At 39.1% G+C, this 14425-nt stretch overlaps 1 long non-coding RNA gene across 1 annotated transcript in view; it reads left to right on the plus strand.

The window, feature by feature from the left end:
• Window positions 1–14425, plus strand: part of LOC107838672 (uncharacterized) — a 25092-nt gene that overhangs the window by 3459 nt on the left and 7208 nt on the right. The window contains exon 2 of the long non-coding RNA XR_001664756.1: window positions 5206–5211. This is a non-coding gene — a long non-coding RNA (uncharacterized LOC107838672). The remainder of the gene's footprint in view (window positions 1–5205; window positions 5212–14425) is intronic.

Here is a 14425-nt window from a genome sequence, read left to right on the forward strand (position 1 = left end):
AGAATCAGAAGCTTAAATACATTTCCTCAGTATTTAGTTGCCTCTGACTAATGTAAAACAGTTACAACAGAGAAACTGCTCTAAATCTCCTCCTATGAATACACACTGAAACTCAGTAAACTATGTGATTTAAATGATAGAAAGTTTGCACGATTCATCTTGAAAAAGCTGTTGCGGGTTTATGAAGAGGTTTAGAACGTCTGTGTTGTTGGTTCCTAAGGTAATTAAGGAGACTTGGAACTTTTCTTGCTTTGATTGCTTCCTCTTTCTTGAATCTGAGAGTGAAATAGCAGGTGCTGATGGCCAGGTCTGCTTTAATAAACTAAGCATAACAAACAGATATAAGGAGGCTTCTGTCTGATCATTCAACATTTTGAAGCACAGGACTAGTCAAAGGAAAGCACAGCCTCATTAGGGAAACGGGTGGACCTCACTCACCCACACAGACTGAAGCATGTGCCAAAATGACATGTGAACATATTTGGTGCTCTGAGAAAGTGTTTGCCCCCTTACAAATTTATTCTGCTTTTGCTTTTTTTTGTTCCCTTTGAAATACCTTGAATCATGAATCTAAATGTACTATCAAACATAACCAAAGTTGATACAAAAACATCATACTCAGCTGGTGCCTTCATTTATCTAGAGAAAAAAAAATATTCTAACCAACTTAGCCTTTGTGAGAAAGTCATTTCCCCTCTTTTTAACTCATGATGATAAACTACCTTTATTTATTCATTTATTTATTTATTTATTTATTTGGCAGTGGGGCCTGCCAAACTATTCCAAGAGCTCATTAACAATTTGTCCAAAAGACACAAAAAAAAAAAAACAGATCAAGATCTAAAGTGTTGCAGACATCACTTACTGTAGCTGAGGTCAAGGTTCATGAATCAACACAAAGAAGACGACTGGGGGAAAACATAAAATTTTTGGAAGGTGTGTGTGTCCTTTCACATGTAGTGCAAAACTGACACAGAGCGCAAAAATACTATTGACAGTCAAACATGGTGGTGGTAGTGTGATGATCTGCGGCAGTTTTGCTTCTTCTAAACCTGTGCAACTTGCTGTAATAGATGGAGCTATGAAATGTCCAGAGAATTCCAGTTGAGAACGTTTGTCTGTCATTTCATGACTTTTAACTCAAGTACATTTGGGTTATCCAACAAGATGAGGATGTGAATAACACTATGGTTCATTTTGATGTGAAGAATTTGCTACTGGGCTAATCTCATTTAGCCAAGATCCTCCCCAAGATATGATAGGATACCCTTACGCCCTCATAAGATAGAGTCCAGTCATTGACTCTTTTAGGCAACCTGTGTTGAAAAGACAATATTTTTTTCTGTAATTATCCAAAGTTTGAATGTTGGAACAGAGATCTGTTAGCAAATGAAAAGTTTTATATTTTAAACCAACCATGTCTTCACCACGTTAGATCAGTACATTGCCTGGACCCCTGAGGATGCTGCCCTAGTCTATCTGTCCTAAACCCCAACTCATGAACAAGGCCCTGATATTTAAGCTCCTTCACTTCCAGAGAAACATATTTAAGTCCCAAGGTTTTTCACTTTGAAGTAAAAGCAAAAAGTTATTCAAAGTGCTCCACAAGCCAGATATATTTTCAAAATCAAACGATCAAACAACAAGAAGTCTTCAGGCAGTTCAGTCAAGAGAGATAACATCCAGAGAGGCTCTTCTCCCTGGATGTTGTGTGGATGTTGTGGCATTAGTGATGGGGCAGTAATGCAGAGCGCCCCATCACTCCAGAGAAAGACATCTAGGATGACACGCTCTATGCCGATATCCATCATCTGTTCCACAATGTGACATATTTATTCCCAAATGCCTGATATTGACAGTGCCTGATATGACCTGCTGATATCATACAAACCTAAACTGTAAGCCATTCAAACTCTATCATGTTCTGGTGATGTGGGCTCATGTATCTATGAGGCACTGCTTGTCTGACTGTAGCTCCACAGGGATTTCGCTCCTTATCTAATATGTTATGTGTTGTACGTGTGCCAGCTCTTCACAAGCCAAACCATTTATATACCTTTTGCCGGTCTTGGCTCTAAAAACAATTCAAAATGGACCGGTCGTCTCCTAGAGAAATACTGAGCCTGATTCAAAACCATTAAGAGACTCGAATGCTCTGCATGGTCAAGCCAAACTGCTAAAGTCAGTTCTCATTGTCACAATGAAAATCCTGTCACTTTGTTCTCAGCCTCATGTTGTCTGCCCCTTCTTGTCACAACCAGCATGATAAGCTGTTCACCTGGTTCTACATGCAAAACCGTTCTGATTGGTCAGAATTTTATAGGTGTGTTTATCCGCATAAACACACCTAAAAACATCCTCAGCTACTCATCTTCCAGAAGCCAGTTTTTCAGCCAGAGACTAGGAAGTGCGTACAGAGGTATCCCATGAGGAAGTACCTACTGTTGGACCAAAGCACTGAACTTCCCCTGCTTTAGTCAATCGCTGTGTGTACTATAGGGTGGTAAACCATACACATGATAAAGCACCTTGAAATATGCTTCAGTGGGGAGGAGTCTCACAGGAGCTTGGTAGACCCATCTTGCAGACCTCAAGGGATGTTTCCCCAAACCATTTGACCGTCCGGTGACAGTTGACTTTGGTCCGAACTTCAGAGGGGTCTCTGAAAGACAAACCTCTATCCAATGTGTCCACTCATGCAGAGTAATCTGAATTTAAACTGCAGTCACAAAGCCACGGTTAATAAACAAGTCATCTTAATGATGTAAGCAATGGTTGGTTAGAGATTTAGATTGTGTACTAAACCTCATTAAGGAAGGTCAGGTGCTAGAAAGTCCCAACTTTTGTGAATACTTTGATGCTCTAAACTGTCATCAACCACCCCAACAATCATCAGTCACCTTCAACCTTTTAATGCCGCCGTCCGCCACTTGGACAATTAAAATAATTGATGCCCACAAAGCTGCGACTGTGGCCTTCATAGCTTGTTACCAACACATCACCCACAACTTGTCAATATTATGTTGCAGTGCTGTGAAAAGGGATTTGACCTGAACTGTCCATGTTTTTTTTTGTCGCATGTTAATGGTCCTGATCATCAAAACGCATCTTATAAGACAAAGAAGTTATTATAATGAGTCATTCTTCGCTCTTTATATAAGTTGACCTGCTTCTGCAGAAGTGCAAGAGGAAATGTACCCTCCTGACTAGAAGCTTGGGGAATAAATGCTATTGATCTTTTGGTAATTCACTAAAATACACACACACATATGCACATGCACAGACACACGCATGCACATTTTGCATGCTGCTGGCAGATTTAAAATGGGTCAGGTTTGATAAGTTAATGAGAAATCTTATTTGTAGCACACACTGGAGTTTCATTGTTCTGCTTTATCAGTGTGCGATGATTTCACCCAAGCTCTTCAGCTAATTCTACTGATTGGTATTGCACAAGTACGTTTTATAACCAGGTGCAACGGCAGTTTCATCAAGCAATCATTTATAATTCAGCACAATGAGGCCAGAAGGAGCCATTGATGCAATAAGCAAGCTAATTTCAATATCTCCCGAACACGCAGCACAGACCGAACAACAACTAAATTGTCAGTCTGACATTTATGGAAGAAAACCCTGTTGTGCTGAAGACCTTTCACTGATAAAGGAAACGGTTTCAAGGAAACGTCATCCTTCCGAATCCAAATCGACAATGTCCCAGGGATCCACTTAATGCGCTTTGGCTGTGGTCACTAGTGGCAGACTGTCTTGTGACATATTAAGGATGACGGGTATGAATGTGACGTTAAAAAGAATCATAATGGGCTGAGTGTTTTCAAGAAAACAAAAAAAAGTAGATGTCTGGTTTGATCTTAGCAGTTTCCAGATGCTGTTAGAAGACAGCTCTGTTAGCATACAGTGGTCCTCCAAAGTCAACACACCCCTGTGTAGACTTTCATTTTCAAACCTCATCCTTTATCTATGTAACTAGTCAGCTACCTACTTAGGTAGCTGACTAGTTACCTAGTCAGCTACCTAAGTAGGTGACTAGGTAACTAGTCACCTACTTAGTTAGGTACCAAGTAGGTGACTTAGTACCTACTTAGCTACCTAAGTAGCTAAGTAGCTGACTAGCTACCTAAGTCAGCTACTTAGGTAGCTGACTAGCTACCTACTACCTAGTGAATACGATTTCAGAGGTTGCAGCAGTAGAAGGGAGTGTAACAGTACAAATAATGGTACTGAAAATACCTGGTACAACCCTGTTGGTGACAAACACAGCTTTGTCTTATACTTGCACACATAAACAATGTCTTTGTGTGGAACTAAGTAGGTAATGCAACATTCTGAAGTGCATCTTTGAAAAGCGACACCTCAGTGATGTGATACTTAAAGTAGTTCACTTTGTACTATGCTGAACTACTTACCTAAAATAACGTTGAACTGACTGTAAACATAACATGACTGGTGCTTCCATAATAGTCCAAATTCAGCAGCCTGTAGATTTAAATAATTGTTGCATAATTCAGACACTGGATAAATCCTTTTTTACTTTATTCTTCTTCAAGTCCAAACAAATCACCACTCATTCCTAAACATTTCACTGTTTTATTTTAGAATTACTCTTTTTATTCTAATTTTAAAAATATTCTGTTTACTGCTAACAGTAACAATTTTTTTTTTTTTTGTTTTTGTTGGAACCGCACTCTGATCATGTTGAACCATGACTTTAAAATGGATTTCTCATGTAAAATCCACTATTTTAGCAATTTGACTTAATCTTTGTAATTTGGCTGTGACATTTTTTAATACACCAGTTCGATTCTATGAAGTTTACCACAAATTGTCTTTGTTGTAAACAACCACCCTCCACTGCTGAGACAGAAGTGCTAAGCCAAACGGGGCAGCTGTTAATGTTAATTTAATATTTAGAAGCGTGGTCAACACAGACTTAACGGCTTCATTCGCTCTCTCTGCTGCCATCGCTAAAACTTCAGGCAGACTAACATTCTAAAACAAAGCAGAATATCAGCGTCATCATTTACAACTTTCCCTTCTGTTCACTGATTGGCTTGGTAGAAAATATCCTGGGAAAATCCAACTGAATAGAAAAAAAGCCCAAACAGAGCACTGAAGAGGGATGAGAATCAAGCAGAATTGTGTAGGACAGCAATGGACAAGGGCAGTAATCGTATCTCTGCTCCCAAGGTGAATGTTATACTTAACAAAACTTGATTTTTGTAGATCATTGCATCTTTGCTGTGTAGCTGTTCCTCTTGTCCTAGTAGATTAGGGGATTGTTGCTGAGGAGATCTTGGATAACTAGTAGAATATGGATGGATAGAGGAAAATATAATAACCAAGATACATATATGTCTACCTTTAAAATAATCTATGAAATCATGGATCTGATAAATGGTAATGTGTCCATGGATGTTCTCCTGATATCTGTAGTTGGTAATTAGATCACCTCAACTACATCCACCTGTCATGTCATCCATCACAGATCCACATAGATCATCAAGATGTTCCAATATTTAACATCTCTTTGCTCGTGTTTTGGCTGTTTCTTGCAGATTTCAATTTCAGTTTACTTCAAGAGCAAACACTGATCCCACAGATGCTTCACAGCTCCTTGTTTAGCTTCGCAGAGTGTTTGAAACATTAAACCAGCTTGAACGCCTCAGCTAAACGATGCAAATGATTTACGGCTTTAAATCTAAAAGTATCCTTTTCGCAAAAACCGATGCCACTGACTGAGTCGCCCGACTGGAGGATACGTACAGCTGCTGTCTAACAGATGGTCTTTTTACGGCGCCTCTAATCGGTGAAGTTCCTCCGTAGATGTTATGCATCGTAAAAATGGATGCAGGCGTAATGTGTGGCTGCAGGCAGAGTGGAGGGAGGGGAGAAACTTGAGAGTGTGCAGACATTACGCTGCATATAGCATGCCGGTAAGCACCGCACTGTTTACTTAATAGAATATAGACACTGCAAATGGCAGCCAGCCAGGAAGGACTTGATATAAGACATGAGGGACTGCAGCAGGACGGAGGGAAGTGAGCACACACACACACACGCTTACGACCTGGCAAGGCAGAGGAGCAGGAGAGAACGTAGCAAAGATGAAGAGTGGGAGAGGAAAGATTGATTGATACAGAGGAGGAATAAAAGAAAGAGAGATCCAGGTTTGACTGCAATGCTGTAAAATGTACAGGAGTGTTTTATAGCTCTAACTACAACTGCATCAAACGCTGACGTAGCTCTACTGCCTCCCTGTGGTGGAACAGGAACAAGCAGGCTCATACAGCTTATAGTTTTCTGATAAAAATAAAGCATTGAGCTGTAGAACGCGGCACAGATGCATTCTGCAACACACACACACACGCACACACACACACCTGAGTCAGCATTTAGTCATTCAGCTCTGCAGACATTCATCTGGTTCAGGTGTGTTTCAAAAGGAACTGGACTTTCTGGTGTAGAAGATCTTTATTTGTTCACCAGGACATCTGATGGGTGGGTACAGAGGAGTGGTAAAGCTACTGTAGAGTAAAAACCATAAGAGTAAATGTAGGCCAAAAAAGTCAGAAATTTTGAGATTATTCACAGACATTTTTGAGAAAAAAATCAAGGAGATTTCAGTTTGAAAAGCTGACATTTTACCAGAGAAAACTTAGAAAGTTTGAGAATAATCTCAGACATTTTTCTGAGACGTTTCAAGCCAAATTTATGTTTTATGTTTTAGTTTTTTCTGGAAAATTAGCAACTTTTCAAACTCAGGAATGTTCCTGCTTTTGGCGTAAATTTACTCCTACTTTTTTTCTATCTCCAGTCGCCCTAATATGCTATCATAGGCAGGAGCTGTTCTCACTTGTAGTAAAATTGAAGTGAAATTATCAAGTATCTGTTCGTTTTTTTTTTTTTTTAAGTTATTATTAAATGTCATTTCAGTATTTGGGCCCTTGTAATCTGATGAAGAAGAGGAGTACTTTTCTGACAACAGTGTCGAGAAGTGGTAAATTTGTGAGAAATAAATTACATTTGTACAGTAATAAACATAAATTTACAATATTAAAACTAAGATATTCTTCGACATGTAAAGTCAGAAACTTGTAAAAACAAAAAAAGTTTTCGGAGCTTTTTCATGTAACAGACGATCTGTGGACTCGATGCAAACATGTTCCATCTTCTTCCTCTATAGCTGCATTTCCATTGACAATGAAATTTAACAAATTGGAATTATGAAAATATTTTTTCTTCATTAAGCAATTTTGAAAAAACTCAAGTATTTTTATGAAGCATCTTTCATCCAAAAGACGTCCTTCCAAGATGTTCATATGTACTGTATGTAAAAGTGTGTCACTTTCTTTCCCTTCATGTTTTCATTAATTCTAGAAGTAAATACTCTCAAAAATTAGTGCTGCACAATATATTAACATTTTTTTCCTATCATATCACTACCACAAGCAATGTGCTTTTTTTGTCTTTTAACATCCCTGTTTTCACATTGTCCAAGCCATTATTATATATCACACCTAATGTGGTTTGGAGGGTTTTAATATTCCTATGGAAATGTTTGGATTCCATCAACATGTTCTAACAAAGCAAAAGATGATCAGCAGAGAAGTTAGAACAAGTGAAAATAGTCAACAATGTTAAATTTTTTGGAACAACATGTGCCAACATTTGATGATAAAAAAAAAAAAAGTTTAAATCAAAATCTGGTGTCTCAGAGTAGTACCTGAATGCACCGTGGCAGCAGCACTGTTAGGAGAAACACTTCCAGTCACTTCCCCTCAGCGCTGCAGCAGAATTAGAAACATTCCTGAATTACAGACAGAGATAGATGGGAATCCTCACACTCTGTTCTCAGCCTCATTGTAAATAAAGTAAGTAAACTTTATTCATATAGTACCTTTCACAGACATGAAGTCACAAAGTGCTTTACAAAAAAAAAGGAAACATAACACTAATAAAAAGAATCTAAAATGAGTTAACAAAAATTATCCGAAAGCTAGTCTGAAAAAAATAAGTTTGAGACTTTTTTTTGAAGGAGTCAGTTGAATCGGAACAGCGCATTACTAGGGGGAGAACGTTCCAGAGCCTCGGGGCCACCACCTGAAATGCTCTATCACCACAGGTTTTAAAATAAGTTCTGGGTAACGTCTGATTAGAAGACTTCAGAGTCCTAGATGGACAGAGAGGCTTCAAAAGGTCCAATATATATTTGGGAGCATCACCATGAAGGGCCTTAAAAGTTAAAACCAAATTTTTTAAATGAGTCCCAAAATGTGCCGCTTGTTGCTGCTGTGTGGCAGAACGTTCCACTCTCTAGTTCCCCACACAAACATTTTGAATTCAATACGTGTGTGCCAAACAGAAAAGGCCTGTATGGCTGTACTAATGTTTGGCTGCTGTATTGGGTAAACGATTGTGCACAGATTACGATCTGAATATGCATGTGACTGGATGATTGAGGAGTTTTTGCTACTATTATTATTAGGGCTTTATTTAACCATGAAATTAAAAACTCTGGCTACTAAGAATCTCATTTAGTAGAGTGTCCCGGTCAAGATAGATTGCAAGTCAAATAGCACCAAATTACAAAGCATATCCAGCCATCCAGCCCATTTTCTCTAAGTGCTTTATCCTGTTCAGGCTTCCAATTAGCTGCTTCCTGTCCCAGGAGGTGGAGCACGCTGCACAGGTCATCAGTGCATCACAGGGACACGTCGAATGATCACCTCTACACAGAGACAAAGCACAGTTTTGAGGCTTTATCTGTCAGTAATGTAAAAATAATATTTCATGAAGACAGAACAGCTTTTACACTGCTATAAATTATTAAATGAAGATATAAAAACAGAGGTGGGCACACTTTTTCTCAACCCGCTATTTAATTTAATTTAAAGTTATTTTACAAATTTGACCTATGTTCAGGAGCTGCAGGCTGACAGCGAATGACTAAGGATGAGTGTTATGACCCAGCTCAGCCAGGGGGAAGGAGAAGTAACATTAAAGAAACCTAGATGTTAAAGGTTTAACCGTTTGGTGTTTATTGTTTGGGGTTAACAAAATAAAAAGGTAAAAAACAACTACAATCAAAAGTTATAACCAAAAATACTAAATTCAAGAAAATCCACAAAACAATCAGAGCTGCAAACCAAATAACTTAACCAAACAAAACTGAACCAACAACCTAAGGTTAAACAAAAAACAAGCCACCAGGACTATCAAAGGTAACAGAGACAGCAGTCAACAAACACCCAGCAAAGTGACAAGGTGTCTGAACAAAGAATCAGTCGCTCCTTCTCCCAGGAAGTCTTGGGTTTACAAAGGGAGGCCTCATCAGGGATTGGTGGAGCTGACAATTGGTGAGCCAATCAGCTCTGCTGTAGGACTCATGGAGTGGCACAGGAGGATGGGGGCTGCATCCAGTTCCCAGTGGAGTCAATTTGGTTAGAAAGCTGCAGATATACAAAAAAGGAAAAGGAAAAAAAAACATACAAGGCCACTGGCCGTAACAATGAGGATGATGGGTTGGCTTCGTTTCTTGAATCTTCTCAGGTGCTCTCTGGCAATAATCAGCCTTTGGGTTTGAGCTACAAATAAAATAAATCACAGTTAGTTTTTGACTGCTTGTAGTGAATCAATCAGTCGATCGAGTTTATTTGTATAGCATCTTTCAGCAACAACGCAGTTCAAAATGCCTTACATCAAAGCTACAGTCATAGAACACACCACACAGTAAACAACCAGTAAACATTACATTTTGCTGAGTGCTGTCTTTACACATCAGATTGTTGATCGTTTCGTTGATTATGTTTCAAAAGCAACTCTAACCGGTGAGTCTTTAGTTCCAAAGTAATTCAGTGTTTCAGCAGTTTTGCCGTTTGTTCCAGATTTGTGGTGCATAGACGCTGGATGGTGCTTCTCCATCTTTGGTTCTGGTTCTGGGGATGCAGAGCAGAACCAAACTGGAACCAGAAGACCTGAGAGGTCTGGAAGGTTGATACAACAGCAGTTTTTTAATGTACTGTGGTGCTAAACCGTTCAGTGATTTATAAACTAACAGTATTTTATAGTCTATTCTCTGAGCTATAAGGAGCCAGTGTAGGACTGTTGAACTTTGTGCTCTAACTTCTTGGTTTTAGTCACAATGTCAGCAGCAGCGTTCTGCATCTGATCAATTTTTTTTTTAGGCAGACCTGTGAAGATGCTGTTGCAGTAATCAATGCGACTGAAGATGTACACATTAATGAGTTTCTCTAGATCTCACTCAGACATCAAACCTATAATCCTGAAGATGTTCTTCAGCTGATTGAAGGTCGACTTTAACTGTCTTTATATGGCTCTGAAGGTTCAGGTCAGAGTTCATCACTACTTCCAGGTTTCAGGCCTGATCTCTAGTTTGTAGCTGTAATATTGAAGCTGTGGGTAAGTCTATGTGGAGGCAGGCCAAGGGCCCGTCGTGGCGCGTTTCCCACGTCAAGCACGTCCAACGCATCGGACAAATAGGCCGGCAGTGGAAAACAAGGGCTACAATGATTTTGATCCATCTGAAGCACCCTCAGTGCTTCTCCACACAGACTTTGAATGTAGACGCACAAAACACGTTTGGTGTGAACGCACCATAAGTAAGATTTGAACCAGATGAAAATTGGACCAGAGTCTTTAATAATTTATGTCATGGTCAACAGTGTCAAAACATGAATTTAGGCCAACAGAACCAGCACTGTGGTTCTTCCACAGCCTGTGTTTATGTGGCTGTCATTGAACACTTTGACTAGGACAGTCTCAGTACCAGACTGAAAGACGTCAAATGACGGTTGTCGTTAGGAAGCTGTGTAACTGTTTAAACAGCTTATTGATCATTTTGCTGATGAATGGGATGTTGCAGATCAGTAGCTGACTGATATATGTGGCAGACCACAGCTTTTTAGCAAATAGTTTGATGTTTAAACTGATATTTTGCATTTTTGGTGTAAACTTTACTTTCAATTTAATTTTCAATTTAATTCAGTTCATTTATAAAGTAAAAACCCCACAAAATAATCACAGCACATCCCTGCTTTTTTAAATTTAGCTTCCAGCGCCCCATCATCCTCTGCCAAGAAACACTAAACTATTATTTATCACCTCTTGCAGCAGGTTTGCCAGTCTTAATTATTCTGAAGCCAGAAGGTCCAAAAGAGCCCAGTGTTGTTTCCATCCAGCAGTGGGAGAACTGCAGACCACAGACAGATTTCAGGAGTCAGCTTTCCCCAACCAGGTCTTCTGCTCCGAACTCACCTGACAGAAAACCTTGGACTGTAATCCGAACAGCGCCACGGGTCAGATCCCGTTCGATGTTTCCAGCAGCGGAACCGAAATGGAGAACAACCCCAAGTTCCTGAAGGCTGATGGCTGAATGAAGCAGAAATCAACAAAACCCAAAGTGTTTTATTGTGGCAGTAGCTCAGCGTTCACAGCTCAACGTGCATCCAGGCACAAAAATGGAACAATAGTTCATTCTTGATTTAATCATGATTTAATCTGCATGTAAGATGGAGAAACTACAGAAACATGAAAACCTGAACTGACCCAGCTCATCGCCACGGATCAGGAACCGAACAGCTCCACCAGTCAGGTCCAGTTGGAAGAAACCCACAGCGGGACCAAGATGGAGAGGAACCCCATGGTCCAGGAGGTCTGGGCCTAAACAGGAACAAGTAAACAGCTCAAAGTAAATATAATATTGTGACAAACTAAAACTCAGCTAGATCAGAATTCACAGTTTAATGTTCAATAGGACACAGAAACGTCTGTTTATTATTTCACTTTGATTTGATGCTGCATTTATGTGAAATGTCAGTTATACTGGAGTAGGCAAAAAGCAAAATAAATAAATGACATGAATGCATTAGTAAATTACAAAATTATTAAACTGTACAGAAAAAAACAAACACTTCTGTAAAGTATGAGACAAAAATATAATTAAAACTGCCTGCAGTGGTTGGCTTCTATCCTTCTATGGAGGAATTTTTCTGCCATAATCCCAGAGCACACACTTTCAGTCTGAAGGCAGGATTTCATGTCTTTTATCAAAACTTTTAATACTTTTGCTTACATGTTTATATTGAAAGCAGGACTTGATGTCTTTCTTCTGAACGTTTGTACTCAAAACTTCTCACGCTCAGACTTAGTCTCTGCTCGCACACAAAACATTTTCTGCTTGCTTTTGGACCTGCCTTTTTGGAAGGTAACAATTGCTACATTCCAGAAGTCTGAGCAGAGAGTCTGAGCAGAGACTATGAGCGCAAGGAGAAGTTTTGACTACAAGTGTTACAAGTTTTGAGCAGAAAGACATGAAGTCCTGCTTTCAAAATGAAAATATGTGAAAAATTCCTCCACATTCTTCATCTGTAACCTCTGTAAGGGCTGTAGACTTGTCTTTAGCAGCTTTATCCAAACACTGATGCCTGCTCTATGCGTTGCTATGAAAACATGCAGTAATGTGTGCTTAAGCAGACAAAAGAGATAGAGCAAGGACAGAATCAGACTTATGCAATGATAGACAACAGGTTTGTGCCAAAATCTTTCTTTTACGGTCGTGTTTTATCTTGCTCAGAGGCCCCAAAAGTGTTTTGCGCCAGTTTTCCTGAGAAGTTAACTCGAAGCTACACTGGGACAATGACTGACGGAGACCAGGCTGCCGAACCATCGGAGCCACCCGGTCCTCAGACCAACCAGCATCAAGCCAGACGGCTGATGTGTCTTGGAAAGATCGTTTATGTTTCCGAAGAACAAGATAACATTGACATAGAAAACTATTATACGCAGATAAGCTACATACAGAAGCTAAAAAATGCTGCACGGCTACCTATTCAGCGTCTTTTATAACAAAAGAAGACGCTACGAACTTCAAACTGAAAATCAAAGAAAGAAGCGCGAGGAAGCATACTAACCTCCAAAAATCCTGGAATAACTTAGGAACCAAATCATTGTAGTGTTTTACAGGAGCTTGGATAGTCGTTAGCAAAAGTCGTATTATGGACGTGATCACGTGGATGTAGTCGTCATTACGTAGATGTTGACTACGTGATCTGGGTCTCGTGCCAAACCCAAACCCAAACCCAAACCTGAGGCTCAGGGACCAAACTGGGCCCACCGTAGCTCTTTATGTAGCTCTCCAGGCTCCAGAAGGAACATAAATACAGGAAGTTGATTACTTAAATATTATTTTATCAGTCAAATCAAAGCAGTTTTTATCTGTATACTTCCAAATTACAATCAGTCTGTCATTTTTCACGATTCAATGGAAATTCACACAAAATTACAATTATGCATTAATGCAAAAAAGAAAAATGCAGGGACATTTTTCTTTTTTGCATCAATGCATAATTCTGATTTTATTGCAGAATTTCTTGACTTTTACCCTTATGCCTCATGATGTCAAATCCATAACTTGACAATTATTGCAAGTAAAAAGTAAAATGTATAGAATGCAGAGACGGCTATTTAATGTTTAACATTTTTTGTTACTGGGTTTTATCAATATGTTGCACATTTTGCACTTTGGCACGACAGAATATTTAAGTATTGCGTAAAACTAACAAAGGGGTCAAAAGTTGAACTTTGATACAACTGAATGTAACATTCTGCTTTTGTACAATTCTAATGAAAATGTTGCACTTGTTTCACTGGTGTTTCTTTTATGACGTCTATTTGACCTTTTACTGATTCAACCAATAATATTGTATTAATGATTAATGATAATATTGATTTAATCACTTGTTATGACTAAGTTTCTATTAGTCATAATAATAAAAGCCACAATAATAAAACCCATGAAGCCATGAGCAGGATTCATAGAAAGAGAAAACAATAAAAGTTGTCTTACCTTTCTAAATGTAAAGATGGTAAATCCAAATTTAATCCTCGTCTGAAGTTCTGTCTGTTAGATCAGATGTCAGCAGTGATTGGTGCAGAAGCTCTGCTCCTGATTTGTCCAACTGATTTGACAAATCAGTTGCGTCCTGATTTGTCCACCCTCCAATGGGGGGGGCTGGCCCCCAAGCATCCAAATTTGACGTTGACTACTTGATCAACGTCAAATCAAGTAGTCAACATTATGAGCAGCACTGTAGTTCTGCTCATAATGTGGATTGCTGCAATCAGACAGTTTGATCATTCACCAGTACTGGGCTGATTCTGAGCCTCCAAATAATTTTAATAAACGTTGCACATAACGTATAAGTTGATGTAAAAATAATGTTTGTTTTAGTCACATAAATGATGATGCTCAGCAGCAAACAACATTTCGCCAACTACAGCTTAGAGCAGTTCATTGATTTATTAATGCAGTAGCAATGTAGCCTGTTAAGAAAATATTTTGCTAAAACAGTGTTTTTCAACCACTGTTCCGCGGCACACTAGTGTGCCG

Source organism: Poecilia formosa, unplaced genomic scaffold, assembly GCF_000485575.1.
Source record: "Poecilia formosa unplaced genomic scaffold, Poecilia_formosa-5.1.2 Scaffold294, whole genome shotgun sequence".
Taxonomy (NCBI): Eukaryota; Metazoa; Chordata; class Actinopteri; order Cyprinodontiformes; family Poeciliidae; genus Poecilia; species Poecilia formosa.